The 14,301-nt window shown below is 60.7% G+C and overlaps 1 protein-coding gene across 15 annotated transcripts in view; it reads left to right on the top strand.

Moving 5' to 3' along the window:
* The window catches only part of RBFOX3 (RNA binding fox-1 homolog 3), a 141,212-nt gene that overhangs the window by 54,351 nt on the left and 72,560 nt on the right, over positions 1–14,301 (top strand). For all 15 annotated transcript variants that reach the window (XM_032129453.1, XM_032129459.1, XM_032129461.1 and 12 more), the window contains one exon: positions 12,004–12,119. The gene's annotated coding sequence lies outside the window, so the exon portion shown is untranslated. The remainder of the gene's footprint in view (positions 1–12,003; positions 12,120–14,301) is intronic.

Raw genomic sequence — 14,301 nt, 5'->3', positions numbered from 1 at the left:
TCGCTGAGGATCCTCAGCCAAACAGGATCCCTAAATAGGCTCCTCAGCCTGTCAGTTGACTGCCTCTTCAGTGCTGATGAGCCACTCTGGTGTTACTATTTAAAATCCTAATTGCTTTAATCAGCTCGCCTTTAGCCACTGCAGCCAGTGAGTCCAGGGGCTGAGAGCGCTCCCACTCGCCTTCCGCCCGCAGCCCCCTGCGCTCGCCAGCACAGCTGTGGCCAGGCACTGCGCGAGCGCCCAGCGTCCGTGTGGGCACCCAGCACCAACCCCACAGGTGCCCGGCATCCCTGTGGGCACCCGGCATCCCTGTGGCTCTGTGCTGGCACATGCTGGTGGCACAGCTGGTAGGACAGCGGTGAGACAGCGCTGGGGCGACTGCAGAGCTGAGCACAAGTCCCCTGGGCAGGGGGAGGACAAGAACTTCAATGGATGAGGAGAAGAGGAGCTGCTGTTACCATGGGCTGACAGATGCCAGCACTTTAATGAGCTGGGAATTCCCATGTCCTCTCCCTGCGCTCGCCTTCATCACCATGAATTCTCTTCCAGGGTAAAAGCAGCTTCCTCCTTGGGTTTCAGTGCCCACCAGCCCACTCCTGCCTCCCCGGCTCCTCCAAGCACAGCCTCGGGGTGTTCCTTGCATCCTGAACAGGTGCGGGGTGCGGGGGCGCGGGGCAGAACTCTCCTGGGGCTGCACTCGCAGCCAACCTCGCTGGGATGGTGGGAGATGCCGGATTAAAATAGCGCGGCGCTTCCCTGGCGAGGGAGCCTTGCGGCAAAGACACCCACGCGGCTGCGCCGGGGAGGACGAGGAGGAGGAGGATGCTGCTGATCGGCGCCTGACACCGGCTGCGCTGGGCAGGGGCAGGAGATGCAGAGACCCAAATCTGTGGGTGCAGCGCTGCTGCTGAGGAACTCCTCCTGGCCGTCCTTGCCCCTCTCTGGTTCCCCTCGCAGGTGTGTGGCACAAGGGCATCCCCAGGGCTGGTTCCCTTCCTCGGCACAAGGCTTTGCACTGGCAGGAAGCTCGCTGGGCCGGAGGGACTTGGCAGAGGAGGGGCAGGGATGCCGGGGTGCTGAGCACTGGCAGGGGCTGCAGGCCGGGAGGAAATGAGCAGGAAGCTGCCCGCTGTGGCCGGTGGTGCCGAGCTCCCTGCCGGGGCTGGCAGGCTCGCCACTGCGGCTCCTTCACTCCTGCCAAGCCTGGCACCAGGGAAGGCGTTTGCCAGGGGCCAGTGCTGGCACCCCGAGTGTGAGTGCCAGCTCTCAGGGACCGGCTGCCCCTCGCCTTCTGTTGTGCCATAACTTGGCTTCTCCGGGGCACCACGTCCCACCTGCAGCCCCTCTGCCTGTGCCAAGTGAGCCCTGGTCCCCACCCCACTGGGTGCATGGCTGCTCCACCTCCTGCCCCCCACCTCCCCCTGTGCTGGGTCTGGGGGCAGACTGGTGTCCCAAGCCCTGGGAGCACCTCTCCCTCAGGGCTTGGGGCCCCCACACCCATCCCTGTGCCTCGGCAGCCTGCCCACCACCGGCATTCCCAGTGATGGATGGGTGACATGCGGCAGCGGCCCCGGGGCTGTGTTGTCCCAGAATATTCCTGGATGAGCAGAAAACCTCATACAGGGGATTGTTCAACTCGCAGCAGCCTTCCTGGGGAGTGAGGACATCTCTGCATTTATTCAAGGACATCCCTTCTCAATTAAATCCCTGCATGGGCTAAACAAGCGGGCTGCTGAGATCAAAGGGGTTTTTTTTTTCCACTCTTTTTTTTCCCCAAATCGTTTAAATGATGCAGTGGAGGGTGTGTGGTGTGTTTGCCTTCCACACGCCTGGTGGGGAGGAGAAACTGCCATTAAATTCCCATAAAGGTGTTTCCCTGTGCTAATGTGGAACTGGAGGCGTTTGGAAGTGGTAGCCGTGGGGTGATGGCACCGGGTGGCTGCAGTGGTCGTGGGCGAGTCCAGAGATGCGGGATTGTTGGGGTGGGATTGCCCACCTGGAGCCGTGTGGCCAGTCACCGGTTCGCCGCAGCCCCGGTCGCAGGGTGCAGCACCCGCCGACACCGGAGGCTCTGAGGGGCTCAGCCCTGCGTGGCCGCGGGCCGGGGCTGCAGCCCGGGTGTCCCCCCGCTCCGCCTCGGGCTCCTCAGGGATTGATGGTGTCGTTAAAGCGTCAGGCTGGCCCGGGGCCGGCCCGGCTGCCGGCTGGGATTTATGGTGGAATCTGCCTCGGTGAAGGTTTTATCACCGCTGTTAAAGAGCCGAGCGTGTGCCGGGGGCCGAGCAGGGGGGGTCTGCTCTGCCGATCATTGCTACTGATGGGGTCACTTTCCTGGGCACCCTCAGGTGGGGCAGTGCCACCAAGGATGTGGTGGGACGCTGCGGCTGCCTGGGGCGGCCGTCCCTGCGCCGGTGCGGCAGCGCTGTGGGACTGTGCTGGGTGGGAGCCCCGACCCCGCGGGGTCAGCCCTCCCTGCAGCGGCGTGTGGGACGCTGGACAAGGTTTTTGGGTGTGCAGCGCTGTTCAGCCGTGCACAGCCCTGGGGCCTCGGAGCCGTCCGGGTCTGACCGCTGCCCACCCGCGGTCTGACCTCCTCCCGCTTCCTCTGCCGTGGATCCGTCAGTTAAGAAATCGATCCTTTGCCATGAGCCCGGTCTCCTTTTTTCTTTTAAATGGTGTCACTCTGCTATTTCCTGGCCTCTCTAATAGATTTTTATATAATCACTACAGTGCACTTTTAAAGAGCGATAGATCACGTTCATTGCTTTTCCCTGTGATTAATTTCCCATAATAGTCCTCTGTAACACCAAGGCAAAGAGAGGAGAGCAAAGAAAACCCCCACATTATCCACTTTGTGCTCCAAGTATAAATGAATTAGATTTAATTTTTGTTTAATTGTTTCCATAGCTCAGCCTCTGCTAACTTTGCAGGATAATTTATTTTGCAGTCTTGGGGAAAAGAAGGAAAGAAGGTCCCTGTGCCGCGCTTTGCCCGCAGCAGCCGTTAATTACAGCTGATTGCCTCCGCTGCCTGATGGAGCCGTGGATTGGAGGGTCCTGTCACACCCCAGGGCCATGGCGGGTGGGCTGAGAAGAGCCGAGCTGGGCATGTGGGATGTTCCCATGTGTCTTCACATCCAGGGAGTGTGATGTCAGAGTGGTGCGTTCCTCTCCCTGTAAGGGACCTTGGCTTCTGGGAATCGTATCCTATATCCCCTGCCTGGTGTCTGGACAGCAGGGAGAGGAGGCTCTGGGAATCACTTCGCAGCATCCAGCATCCTCCACTCTTGCCAGCCCATAGCCACTGAAACCGGGCCCGTCCTGCCCCAGCAGAGCATGGGAAGAGCAGTGGGACAGAGCCACCGCGTCCCCCTCCCGCACGCCCATTAATCACTGACTGCGGGGGCATCGGGCCCTGCTTAAAATGCGCCGGCAGTGCCGAGGTGAGAGCAGGAGCTCGAGAGAGCCGCGGCTAATCTGCTCCCCCGGAGACGGGCTACCTTCGGCCTGTTAATCAGTTGCAGTAATTACAATCCCAACTTTACATGTGGAATGTTAATTAAAGGACGGGACATGGGGATCTGCAGCCTGGCAGCGAGTGGTGTGCCTGGTGGTGAGGGGTTGGGGGGGCTGGGGGTCGTGGGGCACCCCCCACACCTCAGGCTCATCTGCTGCTCCCTTCACTGAGCATGGAGATGGGGACAGGTGCTGGGGCGATGCCAGGTGGGGGGCAGGCAGGCTGTGGTTGCTGGCGTTTGGCACGGCCTCTGCTTTGCGGTTCTGTGGCGGCTGCTGCTTGCCTCTAAAATTGCTTTGCTGATGTGGATGGATGGATGGATGGATGGATGGATGGATGGATGGATTTGTTGGGAAACAGGATCATGCAGCTGGAGCTCCACTGCCCTCCCCGCTTCCTGCCCTGGCCCTGATTTCCCCATAACCTCCCTGAGCCTCTCCTTCTCTGGGCTGAGAGCCTGCCTCCCTCCCGCTGTGTCTCTGACCTGTGCTCCAGCCTCTGAGCATCGCCACGGGCTTCTGCAAGATTTGCTCCTGCGTATTCATCCCATCTGCACTGGGGAGCCCAAAGCTGGGCACGGGATCCAGACACGGCCTTGTGGGGGGCGATGACAGAGCTGGCCGGGGTCACACTGCTGGCCTGTCCCTCGGTCCCAGAAGCGTGTTCCTGCCTGCACACCCATGGGCAGCTCAGCTCTGGGAACGGGGCTCAGCAATTTACTTCCTGAGCTTGACGGGGTCCCCCTGAGCAGCTCCACTCCCTGTCATACCCATCCTCCTCACTGGGGAGGAGACCCTCACAGGTCCTGCACTGGCTCATGCCCTCGCGGGGTGCTGGTGCCTGTGCCAGGAGCTGGCGGGTGCTGCATGGGGCAGCAGGAGCCTGGGGTGCTGTGTGGATCCTGCAGGCAGAGCCCCGATTCCTGGTCTCTGCCTGGTCCCTGTCCTGTCCCTGCCTCTGCAGAGCCCCGTGCCATGAGGCTTTGAGCAGCATCGTCTGACCGACACTGAGCTGCGCTTGTCCCTTCGCTGTCCCCAAGGAATATGCACTGTGCTGTCAGCCTGAGGCCCCTCCAGCTGCTGCATTGGTGCCCTTGGCTGCACTCTCCTGGCCCAGGGGGCCGGGGAGCCCTGGGGGTCGGGGCTGCCAAGAAGATCCTGTGGGTGCTTGGCATGGCTGAGAGCCTGGGTGCAAGACAAGAGCGGATCCCAGCTGAGCCCCCACTGAGCTGGAGGTGGTGGGTGTTCCTCACCCATCCCTGCGGATGGTGCAGGTGTTTTTTGGAGGAGGGATGGTGGGGAGAACCTGGCTGGCAGCCGGTGGAGGTGGAGACCAGCCCCAGCATGGCCGGGGGAGTCATTAAAACCCCGGTCAGCAGCGGGGAGCGGCGCTGAGCAATCTGCTGGGGCGTCAGTGCCCTGGATTATTGCTGTGAGCAGCTGAAGGAGAGCAGAGAAGAGGCGTGAGCTGAGAGGAATGACAAAGAGGAGAAGGAGAGGAAGAGGCCCTGGAGGAGGAGGAGGAGGAGGGGGAGGCTGGATCAGTGCCGCAGGCAGTGCAGGGTGCTCCAGCAGTGATGCTCTGCTGTCCCGGCAACTGCCTGGTCCCCGCTCCCTGGGCAGGGTGTCCTGATGTGTGTCCTGTTGGCCCCAGGTGCCCTGTCCCTTGGCAGCCCCCTCCCCGCAGTTCCTGGGGCTGCCAGGCTCCTTTATTGCGTTGCTTTTGTTTTCCCGACAGAGAGGTGGAGTTCTCAGGTCACTCAGATCCTGCTGTCACTTTCCCATGGGGTCTTAACCAGGTTCACTAAAGCTCCGCTGTCTCTTCAGCTATGCTGGCCATAAATCTGGGGAGGTCTCACTGGGCTGGTGCCAGTCTTTAGATGATCTGGCTTTTTGAAATAAGAAATGCTCTTCCTGGCATTTCTAACTCCCTCCCATCAGCGGCGGTGTTGGAAAGGGCAGGGGGGAGGACGCGTGCGCTGCGGCGGCGGCTCCAAGACGGTGCCGGGAGCTGTGGCCGTGCGGTGGCCGGGGGGGCTGGCAGGTGCAGAGCCCTGCACGGGGCTGGCTTCAGGGGCTTGGGTGAGTCCTGGGGGTGCCATCCCAGAGCCTTCGCCGCGAGGAGCCTCGGCAGCATGGATGCTGCACCCAGGTAAGGGGACAAGGGACTGGCTCTTCCCAGAGTGGAGCACCGTGCCAGGCAGGCACTGCCATGGCAGAGCTGGGCACTACAGCTGGTGATGGCCCGTTTTGCCAGCGCACCTGGCCAGTGCTGCACTGAGGAGGAGCTGTGCTGGTGGTCGGTGTTTCTCCAAGAGGAGCCACGTTGTGTATTTGTTCTCCAGGCTTGGGATGAAGGACGATTCCTCAGGACCTTGCTGGCCTGGAGTGGGACAGGGTGTGAGTGTGGCTGGAGCTGCTGGTGTGCTGGGGGCAGTCAGGGCGCAGGAGTCCACCTCAAGCCAGGAGGAGGAATTCCCGTTCCCTGGCACCTGGCCCTGCATGGTTTCCAGTCAGTGGCCGATGGTGAGGGACAGGGTTTGAGATTCTGAATGAGAGGAGGAGCAGGATGGATCTGATGGACCCATCCCCAGGGAGTCCAGTGTCATCCCGAGAGCCCAGAGTGTGTGTGCAGGCAGGGCTCTGTGGCGGGGAGGCTGCTGGAATTGGGAGCAGGGACCGTGTGTAGCTGTGGTGGTTTTGGCCTCTCCCTGCCCTACCATGGCAGCAGCAGCTGCTTGTGGGGAGACCTGGAAGAGCCCAGTCTGGATCCACTGCTGTCCTCTTGAACTGTGTGAATCTGCTGTTGCCTCTGGTTGACCCCCCAGGCCCTTTCCTCCCATCTTGGAGCTCCTTGGATCTGCTCTGTGGTCTTTCTCTCTGCCCCTTGTTCCTCAGGTACTGCTCGCAGCCACATTTTGGTCCCACAGGAGGTGGCTCCTGGAGGCCGGAGCGCTGGTCCCAGAGCTTCTGCCAGCACAGATCCCACCTTGGGATCTTCATCCATGCTTCTGTGCTAGAAAGTGCTGGCATTTCTCCATGCAGCGACTTTCTCCTGACAAAGCCCCAGCTGGATCACCGTGAGAGACACACTGAGGATCTCTGTGTTTCCCCCGTGTGCTCCCTGACTGGTGGCAGGATCCCTGCTGCGGGAGTGAAGCCTCCTGCCACCTCCCTTGGTCCCCATCCCCTGTGGGGACAGGCTGCTCGTGGGGATCCTGTGGATGCTCCTCCTCCTGGCTGGGGACGGAGCTGGGAGCCTGCAGCAGCAGCAGCAGCTCACAGGGGGCGAGCCAGTGGGATGTTCCCAGCTCTCAGCTCTGGCACATGGGACTGGCACCACTGCAGGCTGCCCTCCCTGGGTGCTGTGGATGTGGCGTGGCTCTCTGGGCGGTGGGCTGGTGCCATGGGGTGGCCGGTGTGGGAGCCGATGGCTCTGGTGTCACACAGCAGAACCCAGCCCCACGTTTTGGGCAGCCCCTTCCTGCAGCCGCACCAGATGCTTTCCCTGCAGTTTGAGTTTTCCCATCTCATTCATTTTAGAGATTAATTAAAGTGTTTCCCCTCCCTCTCTCCCAACCAACCTCCCTCCCTCCCTCTCTTTTCCCTGTTCCATACAGCTGCACATGGATTTTAGGGTCATGCTTGTTTACATCAGTTATATTTACATTAATGAGTGTTTTTTTTTAGGAAAAACAGCAGAAATCCCATAAGAACAAATATTCTTTGTGTCCCACAAGTGGTCCTGCAGCCCCTCTGGGGTGGGGACGCCCTGGGCAGCCTGTCTTGCACCCGCCCAGAAGGTCTGCGTGGAGAGCTCTGCCATGGGCACACAGCATCTTTTGGGTACCGCTGTGAAGTGACCTCCAGTGCTTACAAGGTGGTTGGGTGGGTTTTCCATGTGCCCCTGGGTCCCATGCCTGGAGGTGGCAGCCAGGTCAGCTGCCTGTGTTTGCCAGGGATAATCCCCCATCCTGGCGCAGGGATGCTGCTAAACTGCCTTTGATGGGGCGGGCAGTGGGCTCGTTCTTTCATCAGGAGGTTGGATGAGGGAGAGCGTTAAGAAGAAGAAAGAGAAAGGGGAGGAGGAACGATAATTATTTTTTCCAATGGCTCTGAGCTGCTGGATGTCTTTAAAGTTCCCTTTGTGTTCCCGTGGGTCAGGCCGGGCAGAGCTGGCCCGGAGCTGTGTGGCGCGGCCGCCTTTGTCGGTGGGGCTGCGGTCTCGGCTATTAACCAGGATACGGAGACCCAGAGCCTCAGATCTTCCGTGTGGCTGGTGGGAGGAATGTGCAGGGCTGCCTTATCACGCTCATTTAACTGGTTAATACATCTTCAGAGCAAATAATGCGGGCTGGGGGTGAACTGCTTAACCAACCTCATTACTATTGTGCATTTAGCAGCTTGGAGAAAGATAATACCTTTCAGGTTTGACCCAATTTTAGTTTTTGTTGTCATAACCATGGAAAATCGACCTTCAGAGACCCTCAGCAGTGAGCCTGAATAGGAAGTGATTTACAGCAAAAGTGCTGTGTGGAATGCTTAATGCACTTGTGCAAGAAAACAGACTGCGACCAGCTCCTGGCATGCCTTTGCCACAGCGAGGGCTGCCCTGGCTCCTGGCACCCCTGTCCCTGCTGCAGGCGCTGCGGGCACTGCCCTGGCTGTGGGCACACCCTCCACGTGGGATGGGGCCCGTGCTGGCGCAGCTGTCCTGGGGCTGTGCTCGCCTGCACAGCGCTGTGTTTCCCTCACTGCGCTGCCGGGTGCTCCTCGGGTCAGCGGGGCCGGGGCTGGCCTGGGCACCTGCTTCCCTGGGCACCACTGCGGCCAGGGCCGGAGCTGCTCACTGTGGCGGTGAGGGGCCCTGTGGTCCGTGTGCACCCTGTGGTCAGTGTGCACCCCGTGGTCAGTATAGGGCCCTGTGGTCAGTGTGCACCCTATGGTCAGTGTGCACCCCGTGGTCAGTATAGGGCCCTGTGGTCAGTGTGCACCCTGTGGTCAGTATAGGACCCCGTGGTCAGTGTGCACCCTGTGGTCAGTGTGCACCCCGTGGTCAGTATAGGGCCCTGTGGTCAGTGTGCACCCCACAATCCCCATGCACCCCTGAGCACCTCTTGGCCCGGGTGTGCTCAGCCTGGCCAAGCGTGCCAGGGCCCAGCTGTGCGATGCTGATTTTGGCCTTGGCCAGACTCTCCCACCACCGCCAGCCCGTGGCTTTTCGGCTGGTGGCCCTCGTCACCCAGTTTGTGCCGTGGGAGCAGTGACAGCCCTGACGCCACGGTGACAGCCCTGACGCTGCGCCGGCAGCGTTCCCACGGGTGAGATGTCACCCGCACCCGGCGGGGGTGGTTCCCATCGCCTTGGTTTTGTCTGTGGCAGGCAGAGACTTTCCCAGCTCCAGCAGTGGGGGTGCGTGGGACCTTCCTCTCGCTCATGTGGGGAGGAGGGTGGCAGGGAGGTGACAAGCCTTCCTCCCCTTTCCCTGAGGCAGCTGCAAGTGTGGCTCTGCCACCCAAGCCTGTCTGTGTGCTGCTGCTGCTGCTGCTGTGGTGTGTGGGTGGTCCCTGTGGCACGGGATGCAGCTGACAGCAGCACTTGCGGCTGGGGGGGTGCTGGGAGCGGGTGATGCCCACAGGGAGTGGGTGATACCCGTGGGCTGCAGGTGATGCCTGTGGGTTTCAGGCTCCCCCAGTACATCCCTGGGGCCCGAGGAGTGCTGGGAGCAGATGGTGCCCACAGCATGCAAGCTTCCCCAGCCCCCAGCTCAGCCCCAGCACCAAGGAGCTCTGCTCACTCCCGTGGGAGCTATGGGCAGGAGCGGGGTCCTGCCAGCCAGGGGGGCAGTGGGGCTGCAGCAGTGGGGGCATGCTTTCCTCCCTCCCCTCCCCAGGGCTGCATCAGGGTTGGGGCACGACGAGGGCAGGCAATGCTAGATCACTGTAATTCTGCTGTTTAGCAGCTGAAGGAGAAGCTGCTCCCTCAGCGCAAGAGTTGAAACTCTTTAGCCTTCCTCTGTGTCACCTCCATGGCCATGGATACCTCCGGGTGTGACGTAAGTGAGACCCGGGGAAAAAACATCTTCTGTTTAGCATCAAAATCCTATTACCGAGCGCCGTGTTCTGCTGCACAGATATCAGCCGTGGCGCAGATAAGTGGGAAATAGCTCCTGGTTGGGCTGGAGCAGGAGCTGTATCTTGGGCTGCACAGGTGCCGAGTGCTGCTTCAGAGAGTTTGCTGCTGAAAGAAAATTGCTCTCCCCACTCCTCTGCAATCCAGGGAGAAGCACTGCGGGCACCTGCCTCCCGAGCTCCTGCTGAGCCCTGCTGAGGGGCATTTCTGTGACACCCCTCTGCCACGGTGGGGTCTGACAGAAGGCACTGGGCTGGGACCAGAACCGGCGTCCTTCTGGGAGCATGGAGGCAGCGGCAGAGGCTCAGCCTCCCAAAAATGAGCCGGTACAGCCCTGGTCCTGTCTTTTTGCAGCAGCCGCCAGGCTGGCCCAGGGATTGCGGATGCTGTGGGCAGCTGCATCATCTTTCCATCGCCTCCCTGAGGTGCTGCTGGCTTTGATAAAACCTCTCAGCCTTCCAGGGGGGTTGGCTTGTTGATCTAATCGCTGTGGTTTGGTGTGCAGTAAAAGCCCGGTGGCTCCTGAGGGAGATGCCCTGTAGGGATCAGCAATCCACTTTCCCATCCCTCCTGGGGATGGAGCAATTTCCCAGTGGCAGGGTGCTGCAGGGATGCTGCCGACAGTGAGGGATGCTGCTGCTGCTGAGGGATGCTGCTGGGCTCCCAACACCACTGGGGGACATGCCAACCCCCGTCCTGCACTCACATGGGTTTGCTTTAGAAAATAGAAAGTGCTGAAAAATTCCTGCTGTGTTCAGTTTGTTTCAGCGATGCAATTGGGTTTTTCCAGTGTTTGTCTTATCCTCCACTTGCTGCACATGACTGGAGGGGTTCGGTCTGGGGCAAACCCCACAGTGTGAGTCCCTGCTGAGCCCCCAGCTCCACCGTGGTTCCTGGTCACACACGAACCACAGCGGGGAGGGAAGAGGGACTGGTGGCAGAGCCTGCAGAAGGGGACAGCCAGGGGGGTTTAGGGAACCGGCTGTGACGGACCAGCATTAAAGAGGCTGGGATGGAAGGGCTGGGGAGTGACACTGCTGAGCTCTAGCTGTGCCTGCTGATCAGGAGCAGAGCCTAATGAGCAGGACTAATGAAGCAGGAGGGGAATTCCAGCAAGTCTGGAGTGTGCCTGTGATGTTCACTGCATCTCTGTCCCCAAATCTGTGGTCTGTCCCCAAATCAGTGACGGGGCCCATCGCAAGAATGGCACCCACTCCCAGCAGCATGCTTGGTGTGCTGGGTGGCTGCAGCCTGCTCCTGGGGCCAGCATCCCAGCGCCTCTGTAGGCTGCCTGTTGGATTTTTAGTGGCTCTGCACTGCTGGGAAGCCCATCCCTATCTGGGTACTGCACTGCTGGGGTTATTGGAATGTGCTGGGATGTCCTGGCCAGCAGCCTGCCTCAGGGATTGCTGCAGAGCCAGCCTGGGGGGCCCGGCTCCCTTCCCGCCTCCCTCTTGGCCATGGCTGGTTCAGCGTCAGGAGGGGGATTCGCAGCCACACCACGGCGGGCAGGTCTTGTCTTCCTCTTCTCCTTGGTTTTTAATGAGCCAACCTTGGAGGACCTTGAGCGCCACTCCTGCAGCTCTGCTGTGACTTATCTCCCGGCTTCTGCCCCTGTTCCGCCGAGGGGATAAATCTCGGCTCCCGGTGTGGAGCCGGTGCTCTGAGCCCATCCCACCGCACGGTGCAGGCGTCGTAACTCACAGCAGGCAGGGGGGCTGCCTGGCCGAGGTGCCAGGGGGACATCACTGCTCTGTGCTGTGATGGATGGGCTGCCCGGGGGAACAGGGAAAAAGTCCCATTACAATGGGGGACAAGCTGTTAAATTATCTCCTGTTCAACCTGGGTCGGGGAAAAGCAAAAGTGGAGCTGGTGGTGGCCTTCAGAGAGCCTTCGGGGGAACAGGTGGGTTGGAGACTTCCTTCCTTTAGGAAGAAGTCCTTGCCTTTCCTTGTCTCCATCCCAGGCACTCACCTGAGGCTGGCGCCGGTGCTCTCAGCGAGGCAGGACCAGCCCCAGCATTTTCTGTGTCAGTGCAGAGACTGGGACATGTCCCACTGGGGACTGTGAGCTGGGGACCTGCCCCGTGCAGCCAAACCTTGCTCCCCGGCCGAGCACGCTTCCCTCTCTTTAGGGGCTTTACCGCTGGGCAGGGTCCTGCCTCTGCATGTCAGGGGCTGCTCCAGAGCTGCTCCCCAGCCGTGAGATAATTGTGCTGTTAAAGGAGTGGGCCAAGTGCGTGTGAGCCCCCGGAGCTGTGGCGTTCTGAGGCGCCGAGCTCTGCCACGTCCTCCTCCGTTATTAGCGGCGGTGCCTACACAGGGACGGGACTGGAGCCTCTCCCTCTCTCTTTCAGGCTGAGAAACTGCTGCTGTGAGACCCCGACGGCTCTTCCTGACGGCTTGGAGGGGTGAACACGAGTGTGAGCTCCCACCTGCCACCACACCTGAGGCACCTGCTCTTGGTCTTCAGGTATGTTGTTCCCACCCAGCAGTCCAGGTAGGGGAGGGTATGGAGATATTTTTTGATTGAGGATGAAGATGCTGCTTCCTGTGGCTGTGCCTGGGGCAGCAGCTCACAATCAGCCCACCAGGGACTTTGCACCAGCACTGGGTACAGGTCCTGTGTCCAGACTCTTGTGTGATGACCTGGCAAAGGGGAGCGTTGCTGGGAGAAGCCCTCGTGGCATATGGCGTGGGGGGGCTGGTCCTACCCATTGACCAGTCCCAGTCCTGCTCACTGTGGGAGTGTGGAGGTTCTGGAGCACAGGGGACCTTGGTGGTGCCCCTGCATGGGAAGGGGAGTGTGTGCCCATGATGCAGGCACAGCCCTGCACGTCGCTCCTGGCACCGACCGTGCTGCAAACTCCCCTCAGGGCTGTGTGTGGCTCCGTGTGGTCTGGGCTGAACCCGTCCCCGTCAGTTCACATTACACAGACTGGAACCCCCCTCATGCTGACGCTGGTCTGCACTGGGAGCTCGCACCAGCTTGAGGAGGAGCTAAAATTTAAAACTCTCGAAGGCAGTGGGACTCTCTCCTCCAGACGAGGAATTTTCCCTGTTTGTTCCCAGCACTGCAAGCACCCACAGGTTCAGCAGGTGCTCAGAGAGTCATGGCCACGCTGTGGCAGCCACGGTGACCCGGGACTGGGCTCTGTTTGGGGCTGTTCTGCCACAGAATTTGTCTTCCAGTGCCATCTCCACCAATTGCTGTGCCGAGGAGACCCCCCAGAGTCGGGACCACTCTTCTCCCACTGGCATAAGCCGAGGGGAGTGCCTGGGCAGGAAGAGTGCCCATGGGGCCGTGCAGGGCTCCCAGTGTGGGGGGCTGTGTGTACCCCCCTTGCCGTGCTGCTCACAGTACGCTGGCTCCTCCGCTCTGCCCCAGCCCTAGGTGCCTGCTCGGGAATCACGAAATGGGAGCGAGAGTTTGAGGCTTCTTGTCCCTTGCTGGGGTATAGGTTGTCCAGCATGTGGGATTAGAGCGGCATGCGGATGGATTTCCCAGCTGCATTAATCAGTTCAGAGGCAGCAAAGGCAGCTGAGCTCTGTGCATCACCTTGAAGCTCTTTTTTTTGTCTTTAGAAAACTTTGGGTGGATGTTATTGCTCATGAAAGCAAGGGGCTGATCATGCTGGGAAGGAGCAGGCGTAGTGTGGGCTGGCACTATTATGCAAGCTTCCCACATGCCGCTCTGCCAGTGCACTCCGTTCCAGAACAACAGCACGCGTCCGCGTGCCAGCCCCGAGCCCACCCCCGAGTCTGCCGGAGCACCGTGGTCCCGCTCTGCCCACATTGCCCTTGCCACGGGCCCTGCCTGCGCAGTGCTCCTGCCTCCTGCCACCCGCTCTGCCCAGAGCCAGCAGCCCTACGAGTGGGCAGTTTTGGGGTGAAGGGGTGCCCGCTCCTACCCAGCCCCACAGCACTGTGGAACCAGCTATTGTGAGCGTCCTGGCCAAAGTGGGAGCAATGGGAGTTTCTCCCAGGACCTTGCACTGCACTGGGGCATGTCTGACTCCTGGGGCTGGGACTGTGCTGCTTTTCAGGAGACGGCAGACAGGTTGTCACCCCGGCCATAGTGCGCATCGTGCCCTAGCATCAGGAGGGCTGTGCCCATCCCAGGGGAGGCACCTTGTCTGCAGGGCTGGTTGCAGCCACTGCTGCCAGCGCCTGCTCTGGGCACCAGGGCAGAAGTGGGCTCACTCGAGCTCAGGCCACCAAGCCTCTTCCCCATCCAGCTTTTCTCCCCGCTGCTTTCCTCCTGCTCCCCTGGAGTCTGGCTGGGTCCTGGGTGCAGCTGGGGCTGCCGGCCATGGAACGTGTGGGTGCTGGTGCTGAGCTTGGGGCTCACTGGGCTGGTGGGGAGCAGCCTGGAGCAGGGAGGAACGTGCCAATGCAGAGCCCCTGCAGCGACTCTCCCCATCATCCCCAAGCCCGCCGGAGCCCCCCCTGGGAGAAGAGTGCTCCTTCAAGGAAGACTTGGAGATGAGCAATGGAAAACATCTGACAGGGGAGCCCTTGAGGCGCTTTTGTTCCAGCGAGTGGGAGTGTGAGATCCGCTCAGACATGAAAGGCTGCGCAGCTCCGTCCCCAAAGTCACGGCGAAGAGGAGGATGGGGGGTGTGTGGCTGCACCGGGAGGTCATCCCGGGAACG

This window comes from Corvus moneduloides, chromosome 19, assembly GCF_009650955.1.
Source record: "Corvus moneduloides isolate bCorMon1 chromosome 19, bCorMon1.pri, whole genome shotgun sequence".
Lineage (NCBI taxonomy): Eukaryota > Metazoa > Chordata > Aves > Passeriformes > Corvidae > Corvus > Corvus moneduloides.
The sequence above is the reverse complement of the archived record's forward strand: the minus strand, read 5'-3'. Positions and strand labels throughout refer to the sequence as shown.